We start from the raw sequence: 15775 nt of genomic DNA, 5'->3' as shown, positions 1-15775 counted from the left end.
ATAATCTTAATAACTTTGGGTAAATGGGCTTAGTAATTATTATTTTTTCTTTGGACGTTTAATTAGAAAAGGGTTTATAGAGGAGTTTATACAGACTATCTGCCTCTGATAGTAAAAGTCTGAATGTGTTGTGTTCTTTCCTTGGTAATTTTGAATATTCATGACAGCTCTCTGGTATCCTGATGAGGGATTTCTTTTGTTGTTCCCACGGTTTTGAGGAAGGTCGTTAGTCTGCCCTGAGGACTGCTGGAAGTTACGCTCCTCCCTATGCCCCCTTGCATTGAAGCTGTAAAGTGAGGTCCTTTGGACTGTCTAAATGAGCGAGTCTTGTCGGGTGGCAGGCCAGAGTTTTTTGGGGATATCTAGTTTTGCCAGTTATCAGAGTATCCACGCTAGCATGATAGATAGATGATAATTCTATGTGGGCATCCAGAACTGACTGCAAGAACATTTTTGAGTAAAAACCAAAATGCAGCCTAAATCATCGCAAATCTGTCTTTTACTTCAGTAAAAGGTCTTGGATACTTCCTGATCCGCTGATACATGAATGATCTGCTTTCTTATGTTTCTCTCTTCAGACAGACATGCTCTTTCTATCTTTCTGCTGCTGTACAATTGGTTTAATTTTTCTACAGGCTTTATGTCACATTTTGTCCTTTTTATTGCATTTCAGTAGACTCTTACCCTTGCTGAGTGACTCCAAGCGAGTTAGCAAAAGTTGTCTGTCTTTTTTAAATGATGGAACCTAGATATCATTGCCTCAACCGTATTGGTCTCTGGATAATATTTGTACTTCCTGGTAAATGTTTTGTTTTCGATTGCAGAAGCAAATATTTAACATACTTAGAGTTTATTAATCCAAAATAAGGGACCAGACTGGAAAATGAAAACAGAAATATTGAAACTTATCCATAGAAGCCCTACAGAGAATTTACTTATCCACATTGCACCTTAGTTTTTCACTTTTATGTGATCTGACTGTTCTGCAGGAGTCTGTTTATTTAGTTAGGTGAAGGTCCCTAACATCTGAGATGAAGGGCTTGATATAAATCCAAAGGGTGTGAGGTTTAGAAGGTGGAGTTCTAAATGGCAAGTTAAACTGGAGACAAGTCAGTTTCAATTAAGCTACGTTACAATAAGAGGGCAGTCTATATGCTTTTTTAGAATGGAGAATGCCTATATTTCTGAACCAGCTTTAATCTAATTTTCATTCTTCCTAGAAATAAAGAAGTAAAATTAGTGCCCAAACATTACTTGTAACATACCTGTGCACCAAACTCCTATTATTTCTACTTTAGAATGAGCCATCTCTAGCCTTTTGGATACACACCTCAACATCAATGGTTACGGATGCTTAAGGAACATGTTTCTATCCTGGCTGAGATACACCTTCAGTGAATTTGCCTACCCTTGGAATTAAGGATATGGATTTAGCACTTGCATAGCTAGCAACCTGGCACATACTCACAAATCAGGTCATTTTCCATTCAGATGTTAATATTTGCAGCAGCAATTCATGTGCAGATGGAGATATAACTTGTACCCCAAAAATAAAGTCTAGCATTTGAAAATGTGTATTTAAAATGCAAACAATTATTCTTTACCATATCCCATCTATCACTGGTCATATATAGGGAAAAGTATGAAAAAAGGGGATGGGCACTACACATTTTTTAGATCAGTTCTGAATACTGCAGGAAACAGGTTTCGGTGAACAAGGTAAAAACCTGTAATTCTGCAGGGTATAAATATGGTTAGATGCTGTTCATGCTCAAATTCTGGATGAAGTTTAGAACATTTTCTTACAAAATAATCTTTTTCTGGCTTTTAGAATTGTCTATTCTGGACCATACAATTAGTCCATCTTCATTTGGGAACATATCCAGCACAGATTTAGACATCTGTGTGACTTTATACAGTGAATATTTCCACTGAAGCCAAGGGAAATACTGGTATTTTATAAAATCAAGCACATGTATAACCCTCTGCAAGTTTGTGGTCCTGATCCCTGAGATGATTTCCAGCTTCAGCTGATCACTGATCTGAGTCTGGTGTATTTTTCCTCTATTTTCCCAAATTATTTGCCATGAATATATTAGGTTTGTTTTTTGTGTTATAAATAACTCTGCTGGCTGTTCTCTACCAGTTCATTTGTAACATAATAGTAGTTATTCCAGGGCTCCTTGTAAAAATCAGGAATCATGTGCTATCACATCAGAAAAGATGACACTGTCAGCGGTTTTACATTGTCATCTTAGCCCTGCCACAGATAACGGCTATGGAATTGCACTCATTTCCACAGCTGAATCTCTGCAGCTATATTGTACCTGCAGAGAGTTTCAGCATCGGGGTTCGAGATCAGATGGACACTAGTACAGTATGTTAATAATCTTAGGCATGGTCATGCAAATACCTATGTACTTATACCTGTGTGCACACAGGCTTCTTTAGTTTATATAAAGCTTCAGAGAAGTATGTTCTGTTAAATAACTTAGTAAAGAAAGGATGATTGATTGTTTGCGTGCATGCTGCAGTGACTGCATTTAACAGTTGCTTTATTGGGAGAAAGATTTTGCCACCATCTGGGAAACTACCTATATTTAAACCATGAAGACCTGAAGATACCAGTAATACCTTTCAAACAAGTGTGCCCTCAACATACTGTTAAGAGAACAGTAGGGTTATAGTTACAGCTGACAAATATGTAAAGGCTGTTTGAATTCTCTGGAACCATTGTATTTCCATGAATAACAGTTGAAGCCTGTGTTTCTCAAACACTTAGTCAGCTACACTTTTTGAAGTGAATTGCAAAAAAAGCCAAAGAGCTGCAGATGATGTTGGCACTGTACTTTCTATTCATAAGCTAAAATTCAAATGTCCATTTATTGCTTGAATTTTCTCTCCTTTTTTTTTTTCCCCTACCTTGCTTGAGGGGTTTATAAAGAGAAAGAAAAAAAGAAAAAAAAAATGCTTTACAGGTCAATTCTAATTTCTTACAGGATGTTATTGAGCTCCAAACAAGGAACACTAGCTTGCCTGGCTTTTTCTCTGTGGTTTTACAGTTCTGAAGAAAATCATTACTTGCTGTTTTTTGCCTAAAATACAGACTGAAGCCACACAAGTCAGGCAAGGGATTTGTTTCCACCTGTTCCAGAATGAACAGTAATGTGTTTTCAGTCTGAGCTGCATTAGGAACCAGATTCTGTATTGCATCAACTGTCCTCAAATTCTGTTGACACCAAATAGAGTTTAGATCTCCCTGCACCTTCCTGTATCCAACCCCAGATTTTTAAGACTCTTTGCAGACCCTAGTGTATCCCTCTGTTTGATGACTGCTCCTAATAACTTAGAGTAGCTGCTACAAGTTTTTAGCAAGTGAGTGAAAGCACTGGAGACAGAAAAAGGATTGTTAAAATCCACCTGTCTTACAGGAAACATATCCTTTCAGGTGTGCGATAAATGGCAGTTGCAGTGAAACCTTCACAAAAGCTGCAGCTTAATGAGAATCCATCAGGCAGAGCTGCTTACTAACGTACAGCTCAAGCCTTTCAAGGAGAAAGGTGGGAATAGACTGAGTAACAACCATGGTATCAGCCTGTGTCTGGTGGAAGATAAAAAAAGAAAGCCTGAGCACAAGCTTTCTTAGACTCCACAAGTAAGAAGGCTAACATGATGGCAGGAAAAATACAACTTATACTGATTTTGTTCACAAAACCCATTCGGTTAATTTAACACTGCAAAGAACTTGCAGCAGCAAGAAAAACAACGATGGAACATTTTGAGGGTTGTTATTTTGCTGAGGCAAGGGCATTGTTTGGATCCTGCTATTCCTAGAAAAAATAGGCCAATGTGGCATCATCTGCTGGGTATTATTCGTGTACTTCAAAAGAATTAAATATTGTTTTCTTGACAGGAAAAAAATGTAACAGGAAAAAAAAAGACATTTTTATCTCGTGACAATAGCAAAAGACTAAAGACGCAAGTTGATAGAGAAATTTCTGCTTTTAATCAATTTTTGTGAAAATGTGTTCAACATTGATATGAGAAAACTTCCTCAATGAAAGCCTTTACTGCATGGCTCTTCTGTCTACTAAGTCATAATCATGATATGCATAATATGGGAAGTTTATAATTGAAAATGTCTTTGGATCATCACTGGTAGAAAAATTTGTTTGAGAGCTATCAGGTTAATCTAATAATGCCTGTAAGGAAAGCATGAAACTACATTAGAGACAATGCTATGATTACCTCCCTTTTCTTCACTTCCCTACAAAAAAGATAAATATTTTCTGAGTTTCTTTCATGGTAGATTAGGAAATAAACCATCATGCATGCTAAGCATTTAAGAATGGGACTAAATTAAATTTCTGAAACAGAGGCGGCAAAATTCTGTATGGCCAATAGCAGATATTTAAAAAACCTTATTTCTTGAAACAAGATACAGGCATAAACAAGTGTGCATCTTAAGCTTATTAAGAATCTTATTACATTTCCCTTCTGGTATTCTTGGACTATGTTTTTTGAGAATCAGTAGTGATTTGGGCTGTGTCCACTGCTTGTATTTTCAGGCTGAGACATCTCAAGAAACCAATTTTTTTAAAAAAAGATCGGTCCATGTGTGATGACTATGGACTTGTCCTCAGCTACTTTATCTTTCTAGAGAACCTATTGAAAACATATTCCTATGGCAAACAGCAGATCTTTTAAGAAGTTTATTGCCTGATCATGCCTGTGGGAACCCTTCCGTGTACCCCTCCTCCCAACCTTCCTCCTTCCTCCAATTTTTACTGTTTTTTCTGTCTCACATTCTCTCTCTCTCTCAAAAAAAAAAAAAAAAAAAAAAAAAAAGGCATTTCTGCAGTGTTCCAGACAGGTCTTCAGAGCTGTACATTATTTTGGAATTTACAGACTCAAAAAAACAGAGTAAAGGACAAAGCCTTCCTAAGCATATGAAGTCCAACACAAGTCTTGCCTTTCTTATGTATACCTTGAAAACTGGTCAAAGATAGTATTCAGCATGGGTATTTCCTCACAGATTTAACAAACAGACAGTTAGTTTCTCTTTGTTTTATTCTTGTTCTTCTTAATGCCCTGAATCATCAGTTGTAAACTATCTACTTTGCTGTAATCTTTTCCAGGCTCAGGTAACCTAACTGTATCTCTGCACTACCAAAGTCAGTAAATTTGAAAATCCCTGATTATCTGAGGATATATTATTTTTTTTTAAATGAAAAATTAATGATTTCTGTCTTTTGTGAGAAGCAAGGACCTCAGTAGAGCACTATCCTTGAGACATACCTGCCTTTGCAGTGTTTTACGATGCCTGCAGAAGGCCCACAGAAGTTTGAGTTCTCAGACCACATCCTTCAGATAGCGGGAGCTCTTAAAAAAGTGTTTTCCTACAATGTGTAGCTAGCTACCTGGGACTGGTTCAAGGTACTAGATAGGGCAGAATGGCACTCCAACTGGTCAGATTCAGGAAGGATTTTATCTTACATTATAACATGCTTAATGCACACCTGTGATCCCTGGTAGGCAATCACCCAGATCTTACAGAGATGTCAGCCATTTGGGGGTCCAGCTGTCCTTTTATAATTCTCCTGGCTGCTGTTCTATTGCTAAAAATGAATACAGCACGAAAGGCAACTGTAGGTACTGTCAGTGGGTATCAACAACCTTTCTTAGCTAATCCTTCCTTTGAGCTGAGCCATCAAAAACTCAATCTCCACTTTAACCTTTTCCTTTGCAAGAATACAATAGGCTAAATTGTATTATTTTGTCCCTGTGCAGTACAGTGCTTGTACCTGTTGTCAAAGGGCACCCACAAAGATGTTCCTCTTTAGCTTGTAATAAATCCTTTGTCCCCAAGATGCATGTATTTGCAGACAAGGCAGCAGAAGAGGAAAGACATTAAAATATCTATCCTATTCTTTCAATTCACGTCAAAACAGAAATTTTCCCTGATATTAAGATGCAGCCCTGGAGACAAAATCTATCAATGTGCTTGGAGGGAGGCATTTGTACATGTTTTTGAAAAGTATGCAGAAAGAAACTGAATGATGTTGACCTAAAGCTGCTCCCTCTTAAAACTAACATTTTTATTGTTGAATTCAATGGGTACTGAGTTAAATTGAAACCAAATCTTTTGAAAATCTGGCTTAGAATTTCATTTCATGATGTGGGTTTAGCTGGACTATTGACTTCAGAAAGCTGTGTCATGGATGCTGCATCTCTCCAGAATACATGCTTCAAATGACTTACATTCCAAAGACGCGCACACACACACACACACACACACAAAAAAAAAATTAAAAACCCTGATGTAGTTATCTGTAAAAATTAGTGGTTTTGCCCTTATGCAGCTATCATTCCAATAGAGCTGGACAAGATGGCTAAAAGCTGCCCATAGTGTCGGGGCCATTCACATACAAGATTGTACACTGGGATACACCAGGGCTGGTTCCACACGCCACTCAGAGCAGGTGTCTACAGACAGGGGATGCATCAGTGGGGCCACTTCTGCCTGGAGGCTTCAGAGTCCCTTCTACTCAGCAGTGTAGATGGTGCTTGAGAATGTGCCTCCTGTATTCTCTTTCAGTTCTGATAGCAGGAAGACAGGAGAACTGTTTGCCAGGCACTTTTTGTGTTTTCTCACACACAGAGATTTAACGCCTTCCTTAATGCTTCTATTTTGGAAATCATGGCCCTCAGAGTGTTGGGTTTTTCTTCCCTAGATTCACATCACAGAACCAAGAATAGAACCCATGTTGGCTGAACCATGGAATAAAATTTATATCCATTTGAAAGGCTAATATAACAAGGTCATGAGAGTCCCCTGAGATATTTTGAGTGTATCCTCCAATCACACTGAAATTAATAGACAACTGTTGAACAACTTGAACAAAGTGACTGGGCTTGCTGGAGCCAGAGATGTGACTTGAAGGATGGGAAAATTCACAGTCAGTATGAATAAGTTTTTCTAGCCAAGGAGAAAAGATGACAGTTGAGAGATTTTTCTTTATAGCGTGACATATCATTTCAATAAAAATATTGGTGTCTCAGTTGGGTGAGACGAAAGGATCAGAATAATTCAACTAACACCCTTCTTTTGCCTCCAGTTACCATAGTGCTACTGACCATGTGAACTTAAGGTTATAATATTATTTATTGGTAAGTCTTCACATGTGTCCCTGATGCTTTAAAATAAAATCAAGACAAGCATTCCTGTCCACTAGAACTTCTAATACAAATTAATTCTATTTTTCAGTACCAGATGAAGGGAAGCATAGTGGAAAGGTTAGCACAGCAGAGAAACGGTCGTTTTATATGCAGGTAGATGTGTTAGATGTTAAGGAGCACAAAAGTTGTAGATGAGCATGATACTAAGAATACTCAGGTTTGGATTATTATCAGCCTGGAATGAATTAGATAAAATTTCCTATGGAACATCTGTGTATTTGAGTGACCTTCTTAAATGTGACGTTTTCTGAAGAGCACCAGGTTCCTTTTTCAATAGCTTGCAAAGGAATGGTTTAAGGACCCATCACTTTATTTGAAAAGATATATGCTAAAAATAGTAAAACATTGGAGAAATATTGCTTCTTGAGTTAATTTTGCATTATTAACTGTCATTAACTGTATAGGGGACTCTATCTTAGCATACTCCTGTATGAGTTACAGTCACTCTACTTTTCAGGTATGTCTTGTAATTCTGGCCTGTTTCGCTATAGACATTTTAATTTAGGGGTAGAAGGCAGTGGAAACACTGCTGTAAGCAATAGCTTGATGGAACTACTCTTGCTGTTCTCCTGAACTCAAATGTATGGTTAATATGCAAAGACTATGGTACAAAGGTCAAATAATCTCAAGCAATTGTTACACGTGAATAATGTTATGCTATTTTTGTAATGGCTGTGCTAATCTTTTTCATGTTTATATGGAGAACGTGTTTTGGTTTTAATCTGTATTTATTTTTTTTACTTAGCCCTTTTTAATATCTAAACATCTGAAGAAATAGTCTTTTCAATCTAAGTGATAATCTAGGTAGTTTGGGCCTAAAAAATATACTGAAGCTAGCAGGCAGTTTTCAGGGGTTTTGTATCCACTGTTTCATCTCATATCTCTTAATTACAGAAGACCTCATCATAGAATACCCTTAACAGAGTAAGTAAATTAGTTTTATACAGTAGCATAAAAACTACACAGCATGTTGAATTAGGGTATTTGCCACTGCTAAAAACATGCATGTGAATCTGGGATCTTGGTCTTGATAAACCTCAGGCCTTCAGTATTTCCACTGTAGTCTGAGTTACTTCTTTTGTCTTGAAGTGCTATAAGTAACTGACTTGGCGCTCAACAAAGAATTTACAAAATCAAAAAACCTAAAATGTAATTATCTGAAAACACTTGTACTTCCAATAACGATTTTCACAAATATCTGTACTTCTCTAACACAATAACTATGTCAATTGAGCAGGAATTTGTCACAAAAGAAAAGGAAGAATAGAGATGATAACAAAGTTAAGGAAAACTCTCTTTAAAGTTACAGGGTGAATATTGATAAAAATGCAGATAGAGAACTATTTCCAACATGAAAATGAGAGACGGGATTGAAAAACAGCGCCCCAATCAACTTTCTACTATGATAGTAATCTGGGAGAGTTCAGATCTAGGTCTTGACATAAATTTCTCAGCTTTGACCCCTTCTAATTAAAATGTCATGTCGCGTAACTGAGGCTGACAATAGAGTATGTCTGGTTTGAACTCTCCGAGCTCTAGTCGCTTCTCGCATTGAATGCTTTAAGTGGATTCCACCTTAATTGTTCAGAAAATATCTCTGAACTATACACTGTGTAACCCTTCTTGTGGCTCCTTTGTAGGAGGGAAGAGGGGAAGCTACAAAGACGAGCTCCAAGCCCTCTAAATATCGCAGAACTGCTGCTTCATAAGGACCTACAGATTTTGCAGTTCAGGGTAGGTGGGGGCAGATGGTGGCTCAATGTTCAGAATGAACCATCGTGTGTAGAATGAGACCATGAAATCTGTTCAGCATTGCTGCCTGATGCAGTCACAGCCCCAAATTATACCCCCTTCCCCCCAGTGTCTTTGTGTAGTCACTACTGTGAGGCTTTTGTGTTCTGGCTTTGTGATCAATACTGTAGCAAATACTAATGACATGAAAAGGCTAATTTCACCCATATCTGTGCTAGTGGGTATCTTTTACTGTTTCTATAATAAACAAATATATGTCTATGCACTCTTACACATGTATATTTTAATTAATTCCTGCTCCTGAGTTTAATTACATGCTATTTTATCTGCAGATAGTGGCTTATAGTGCGAAGAGAAATTGATACTTTGTCAGGGTACCCAAACATCTTTAGGAAATTGTAAATCAATTGGCACAAAATATGAGGTTTTATGACTCTGCCATTCCTACCAAATTATAAAGTGAACAATACGTATACCTTGCTCTAGACTTGACTACGCTAATGATTAACTGAGAATATTTTCTGAGTGATTTGTTACATTAAAAAGCACTAAAATTACTTATGCCTATAAGTATGTTATAGTTAAACTCTATATATTATTTAAACAGTTTGGTTACTGCTAGCATGATTTATAAATTCAATGTAAAAATGCTCAGATTTTTCACTGGTTATATTATTAGTCCCTTGATAAAAATTCCTTGCTTTTCTTCTATCTCAAGGGAACTTAATTTAAATATGAATAATGGAAGAAAAGCCCACTTCCAGAAATTTAAACTAATCGTGCCTTTTAAGGCAGAGAAACCTTGGACTGAATTTTGGAGTTAGTATAAAAGAATGAAATGGTAACATTGTCTTATAACTTGACATGTGATAAAATGCTGTATGCGTTTGATGCAGCATGTGTGTTTTGAAAGTTAGATGTGTATCTCAGTAAAACATGTTTATTGAGAAGCTCGTAGTTGATAATCAGTAAAAAAAGGTATAAATTGATAAACCTCAGTGGGAAAAAGAGTCTTTAAGTTATTTTCTATATTTTTCAGTCACAGATTCCAGTAATACTGAATTGAAAGTAAGTGCAGATACATGGTGGTGAGAAAGTAGAATTATGATTTTTGAATAGCTGAAGGTTTGGCTTCACTTTGTGGGGAAACAGTACCTTTACTTCATTGTAAAGGAAACGAAGGCATTATGCTAATTTACGTACTATCTTACTGGAAATAGTGCACCTCAAATTTAGGGAAGTTGTCATCAAAATCATTTACTAAGGCTTTTCTTAGGCAAAGTCTCCTTGTCCTCAGAAGAAATTCTGCCTGAAAGAACTTCAGGATCTGAAGTCAAACAGCCTTTGGTTAAAGTGGAAAACACTCAGTAACTCAGTATCACTATGACCAACACTGAAGAGTCACATTTTGTTGATACAACTAAGTTATTTGGCCTTTTGAAAAAAAATGGATTATTGAGAGTCCTAACTAGACTCAGGGGTAGTAGTACATAATGATCTGTCAAAACTGTTTTGGTTTTCAGTAAGATATGGTCCTGATGTTTGAGAGATCTTGGAGAGCAGGTGGCAAGCCATCATCAGTACAAGTTGTCTTCCGAGTTCCATAAATCTCAGCCTGCCTTCTACCGTCCATTAGTGACAGCACCTTCCAAGGGTCATCAAGGTAACTAAAACCCAGCTGGATTTAAAGAAGGAGGAATATAAGTACAGACTAGCTTCCATCCCTTAATTCTATACCAGACTGTGTCAAAAAGAGAAGTATTAAGCATATCCTACAACTGACCTTGCTTTTCAAATTAGGTATATAGAACATTATACACAATGTTATTTAACTATGGTCAGAACGTCTTTACTTTTGCGTGTCTTGATTTCTTTTGAACTTTAGCATCTCCATTTCTGTAGCTTTAACGTAGTAAAATGAATGGCTGGGTTTTTCAGCAGGTCAACATGAGATACATCCTTCCCAAGAGGAAAAAAATGTTTTTCTGAAATCAGATTTATTCTGTTGTTTTGCTGTTGCTTAAATTTGGCCTGTTATATGAGCAAAGAGTCCAATTGGTGCTCACATTTGTGGATGCGCTAAAACAAACGTCAATAGTGGTTTAAAGAAATAGCAAGAAAATACCCAATGGGTTAATTAGGAAAGTTCCATAGCAGGATTCAAGTTAGTCTCAATGGGTCATGGAGAAATAGTTTTTATTTATCCAAAACCAGAAGTGGGATTCAAATCTTGATTGTGAGTTTCAAGTAAGTTTCCAGACTGCAAACAAATGACACATTCTGAATAATTTAGGAAGGTCACTGACTGTTCTGACTGTTGCCTTGAATTTCCTCTGCAGTCCTGCTGTCTGCTACATGGGCTTTAGTTTACAAACATTATTGGCACTTTGGCAGCATAAGTTTCTGTTTTTTCCTCCCTCTCCCTCTCCAGGATGTCTCATGCTTTTGTGAAGGTTTGGCATATGTCCACCATCCAGCAGTCACAGATGTTACCCATGTATTTCCAGTGCTGGGTAATAAAATCCCTCAGTGTGATACCCTGCATGTTTCTGAAGATTTAGCTGCTACTGCAAAAGTTGTTTTGTTCCTTGCTTGGGGTTGGAAATTTGATATCCTGTCTTTCCTTTCTTTTGGTTTCGTTTCCTTATTTCCAAAAGACATAGAATTTGTTAAAGGAATGTTTGATAAATGAAAATTAATAATCACAATTAATAAACCTTCTGTACATGCAAATTATAAATTGACAGCATATCTTCTAGTATAATTAATTAGCATTATTTGTGCTACTAATGATAAGGTTGTGTCAGCTCTTATACCCAGTAAACGTTTTTTGTGGATCTAAACCCCCAGGAAATAGATCAATTTATGATGAAACTCTGGCTCTATACATTCAGGCAAGAACTGAATACTTCATAAAATTTTATTTAAAAGACATTCAGGGTTTGTTTTTTCATTAGAAGAGGGTAAAAGAATATTTGGCTTACCAGTTTATCATGATGATTTTTTTAGTTTCTCTAACTGAAAAATATTTGTTCCTATTAAAAATATTTAGCCATTATTTTTAACAGCTATTAGTATATCGCAAAAAGCTGAAGAAGTAAACGATTGTGACATTGTAGGTCATATAGTTATTCCATATACAGAGAAAATATTCTGTAACCTGTTAGCAGTGGTTTTCCTTAAACATTTATCCTCGCTGAATGCCAAATCCAAACATTAGTCTGGTGCTGTTGCTTTGTTCTAGCAACTTCAGAATCCATAACCTTTAGCTGCATTTTCTGATTGTAAATCATGTCATTTAATCTTGAATAACTGAACAGTGAAGTCAGTGTTCTTCATTAGCATACAACAGATCTTGTGATGACAATGATTTGTGTAGCAGTGGTTTCAGGTGAGCTATTGAGGATCCCCAGTGAGATCCCATCAGAGGGAATTACTCTTATTAAGACCATAATTCAACACATGCTCCTCTAACCTAACACTTGTCTGTTCAAAAAAATGAAAGTGTGCTCTGGTGGTCCAGAAGCATGATGTTTCCCAGCAGAGGGTCAGGTTCCTGCCCTCTCATCTTTGATTACACAGTTGTCTTAGAAAAACTGTGCCGTGAAGTGTGTTGAATTTCTCAGGTTTTGCCTTCAAAAGCTATTGGAATATGTGACAAAAAGCATTTCTTCTGTTTGCCCTCAGCACATGTGTTACCCTCCTTAGAGAAAGCTGTGCCTTGATCAAGTAGGGCCTTTTGGAAGCAGGAGATGCTCTAGGAGTCACAGATGATGTGCAGGGATGGGTGGTTCCAGCCTGACAGAAGTGGAGGAAGGGGAGGGCTGGTACAAGCCAAGAGTGCTCAGGGTAGTTACAGCACCAGAATTCATGTTGATGGAGAGAGAAGCTTCCTAGAGAGAGATGGGACCAAGCACCGTTTTCTGAATCCAGAAATGCAGGTCTTGAAGTGAGAGTTCCCCACAACAACCCAGCTGGTAGGGAGATTACTGCTTAGAAACTCTTTTTATTTCTCTTCTGGTCTACTTTTAGTTTTCTCTGTTTAAGAAGTGTAGTCATCCCAGTTCCCATTCTAAAAACAGGCAGGCTTTGCTTTGCTAGCAATAAGAAAAAAATCTAGATGGATCTACCTCAAAGCTCTGGCTGACTTTGGGAAACAGCAGTGGCCAGATTGCTTCAGAAACTGCGAACAAAGGCTGTGTGATTTGGATAATCAGGAAGAAGCATACTCTGATTAGTTATTTAATCTTTTCTGCTGATACCATTTTCATTCAAAAGTAATTATTTTGTTTGGTTTCAAGCATTCCATGGACCACTAAGGATTTCTTTTGGCAGAGAGTAAAGAATCTAAGGTCATGGAAAGAGTTGGAGCAATGAAACACATTTTAAAGTCAATGTACTTCTTACCAAAACAAATTTACCCAGTTGTTCTTGCCGCTTGCATGGACTTCACTCCCCCACACTTTCTTTTAACTGAAAGACACCGCTTACAGCCTTTATAATAAAACATGGATCAATGCTGTTTTCAGAACAACACTTAAACTTTTTCAGCTGATGTGTCACTCTAGAACATGCCATTTCATATGTGATTAAAGAAAGGAGTCAAACATGCTACAGCAGATTAAGCTTGAGCCAGTCTTTGGGGATTTGTCGAGTGATAGTGAAAAATAATTTAGTAAATCACTTTGGGATTCAGGATGCTAGTGATTCTACATGCTGTTTTGGCCTGTTTTCATTAATTGCTTTGTGCACTTGTGGTCCTTTTTCTTTTTGAAGCTTGTTATATTTATAAAGTAATGTACCAAACAGGCTTTATTAGTGCCTGATTAGTGGAAATAAATAACCATATGTTTGCGAGCAGTCCTTTGGCTACTTGCCATGTCCAAATTATTGTGAACAACCAATGCTTTGCAAGCTACCATGTGGTCCCTTGCTCTAAATGCCTCAGATTAGCTTGATCACTTAGTGCATGGCTTTTGATAAAATAGAGTAATACGGGAATGAAAAAATATAGTAAAGATAATATTTTTTGCTTTATTGATTTCAGATCCCTAAGTATTAGAACATAGAATCATTCAGGTTGGAAAAGGCCTTTGAGATTATCGAGCCCAACCGTTAACCCGGTGCTGCCAAACCCACCACCAACCCACATCCCTGACCGCCACATCTACGTGTCCTAAAGGACCCCCCCAGGGCTGGTGACTCCACCACGTCCCTGGGCAGCCTGTCCCAGTGCTGGGCCACCCTCTGGGGAAGGAATTTTCCCTAATATCCAACCTAAACCTCCCCTGGCGCAACTGGAGGCCATTTGCTCTCGTCCTGCCGCTTGTTACCTGGGGGAGAGACCGACCCCCCTGCCCACCCCCTCCTGTCAGGCAGCTGGAGAGAGCCCTCAGCCCCCCTCAGCCTCCTGCTGCCCAGGCTGAGCCCCCCAGTGCCCCCAGCCGCTCCCCACCAGCCTTGTGCCCCAGCCCCTTCCCCAGCCCCGTTCCCGGCCCTGGACACGCTCCAGCCCCTCAGGGTCTGTCCTGCAGGAGGGGCCCGAGCTGGGCACAGGGTTCGAGTGGCCTCAGCAGGGCCGAGCCCAGGGGGACGGTCCCTGCCCTGGCCCTGCTGGCCACACCGTCTGGGACACGAGCCGGGCTGCTGCTGGCCGCCTTGGCCACCTGGGCACACTGGGGGCTCCTGTCCAGCCGGCCGGCGACCAGCCCCCCCCGGCCCTGTCCCGCCAGGCAGTTCCCCTCGCTGTGCCCCCGGCCTGGGCGCTGCGGGGCTGCGGTGCCCACGGGCAGGGCCCGGCACGCGGCCCTGCTGGCCCCACACAACTGCCATGGGCCATGGGTCTGGCCAGTCCAAATCTTCCTGAAGAACAATCTTACCCTATTAATACATTTTGGGAGAATTCCTGATTTGGCTTTTATTTTAAATTCCTAAACATTTTCTCTGTTCTTTTCAAACAACAAAAATATTGACTATAACGTTAGTGGGTAATGTTAAGTGTTACTGGGAATAGCCATTAGAAGAAAGAGGAATGGGAGTGGGGAGAAATCAGTAGTTTTATTCATCAAAGCTGGATAAGTGACCATAAAGTTACTAGACAATAAAAAGTGGAAAGATTCGGTCCAAGATAATTGCATTATGGTCTAGATTTTCCATGGATGTAGCTTCCTAGTTCATCCAAATCTCATAGGAAGTAGCCTGTTTTAGTGATGAAGCAATAATGTTATCTTTAATTGGAAACCAAATTGACCCTCAGAGCCTTAATTTTGGGGTTAGATTTTGGGTCAGGAGCCACCACATAATAGGTCAACAAGTTCAATAGTTGAAAACAGAGTAAGGCAACTTGTAAACTGTGTATGTACAATTAGAACTTAGTTTCTGGTTAGTAAAATGACCTGAAATCAAATAGATCCATGGTTTATTTCTCTATGGAAGAAAACAGGCCAGACATAGCAGCATAAACCTGGTTTAGAAGATTTCATTAAGTCCATGAGCATATACCAATGACTCCATGGACTCAACAACATGATTTTATGGGAATGCTACCTGAGTTGTTGATTGTTCGCTTTTCTTCTTGATTAAGTGAGGCTATTCTTTATATTTGCATTTACTAAATACTTATATCTGGCATAACTCTTCAACTACAGTAGACTCTGACTATGAAAAATGTAGAAAAAAAATATATGTCATCTTCATTTACAATATTTATAAGCACATAAAATCTGTTTCATCTTCTCTTCTAATGTCATTAATGTATAAAGTTTAGAAGAAGCAGTAACAGCAG

This window comes from Falco rusticolus, chromosome 10 (assembly GCF_015220075.1).
Source record: "Falco rusticolus isolate bFalRus1 chromosome 10, bFalRus1.pri, whole genome shotgun sequence".
NCBI classification, from domain to species: domain Eukaryota; kingdom Metazoa; phylum Chordata; class Aves; order Falconiformes; family Falconidae; genus Falco; species Falco rusticolus.
This window is presented reverse-complemented; position numbering follows the sequence as displayed.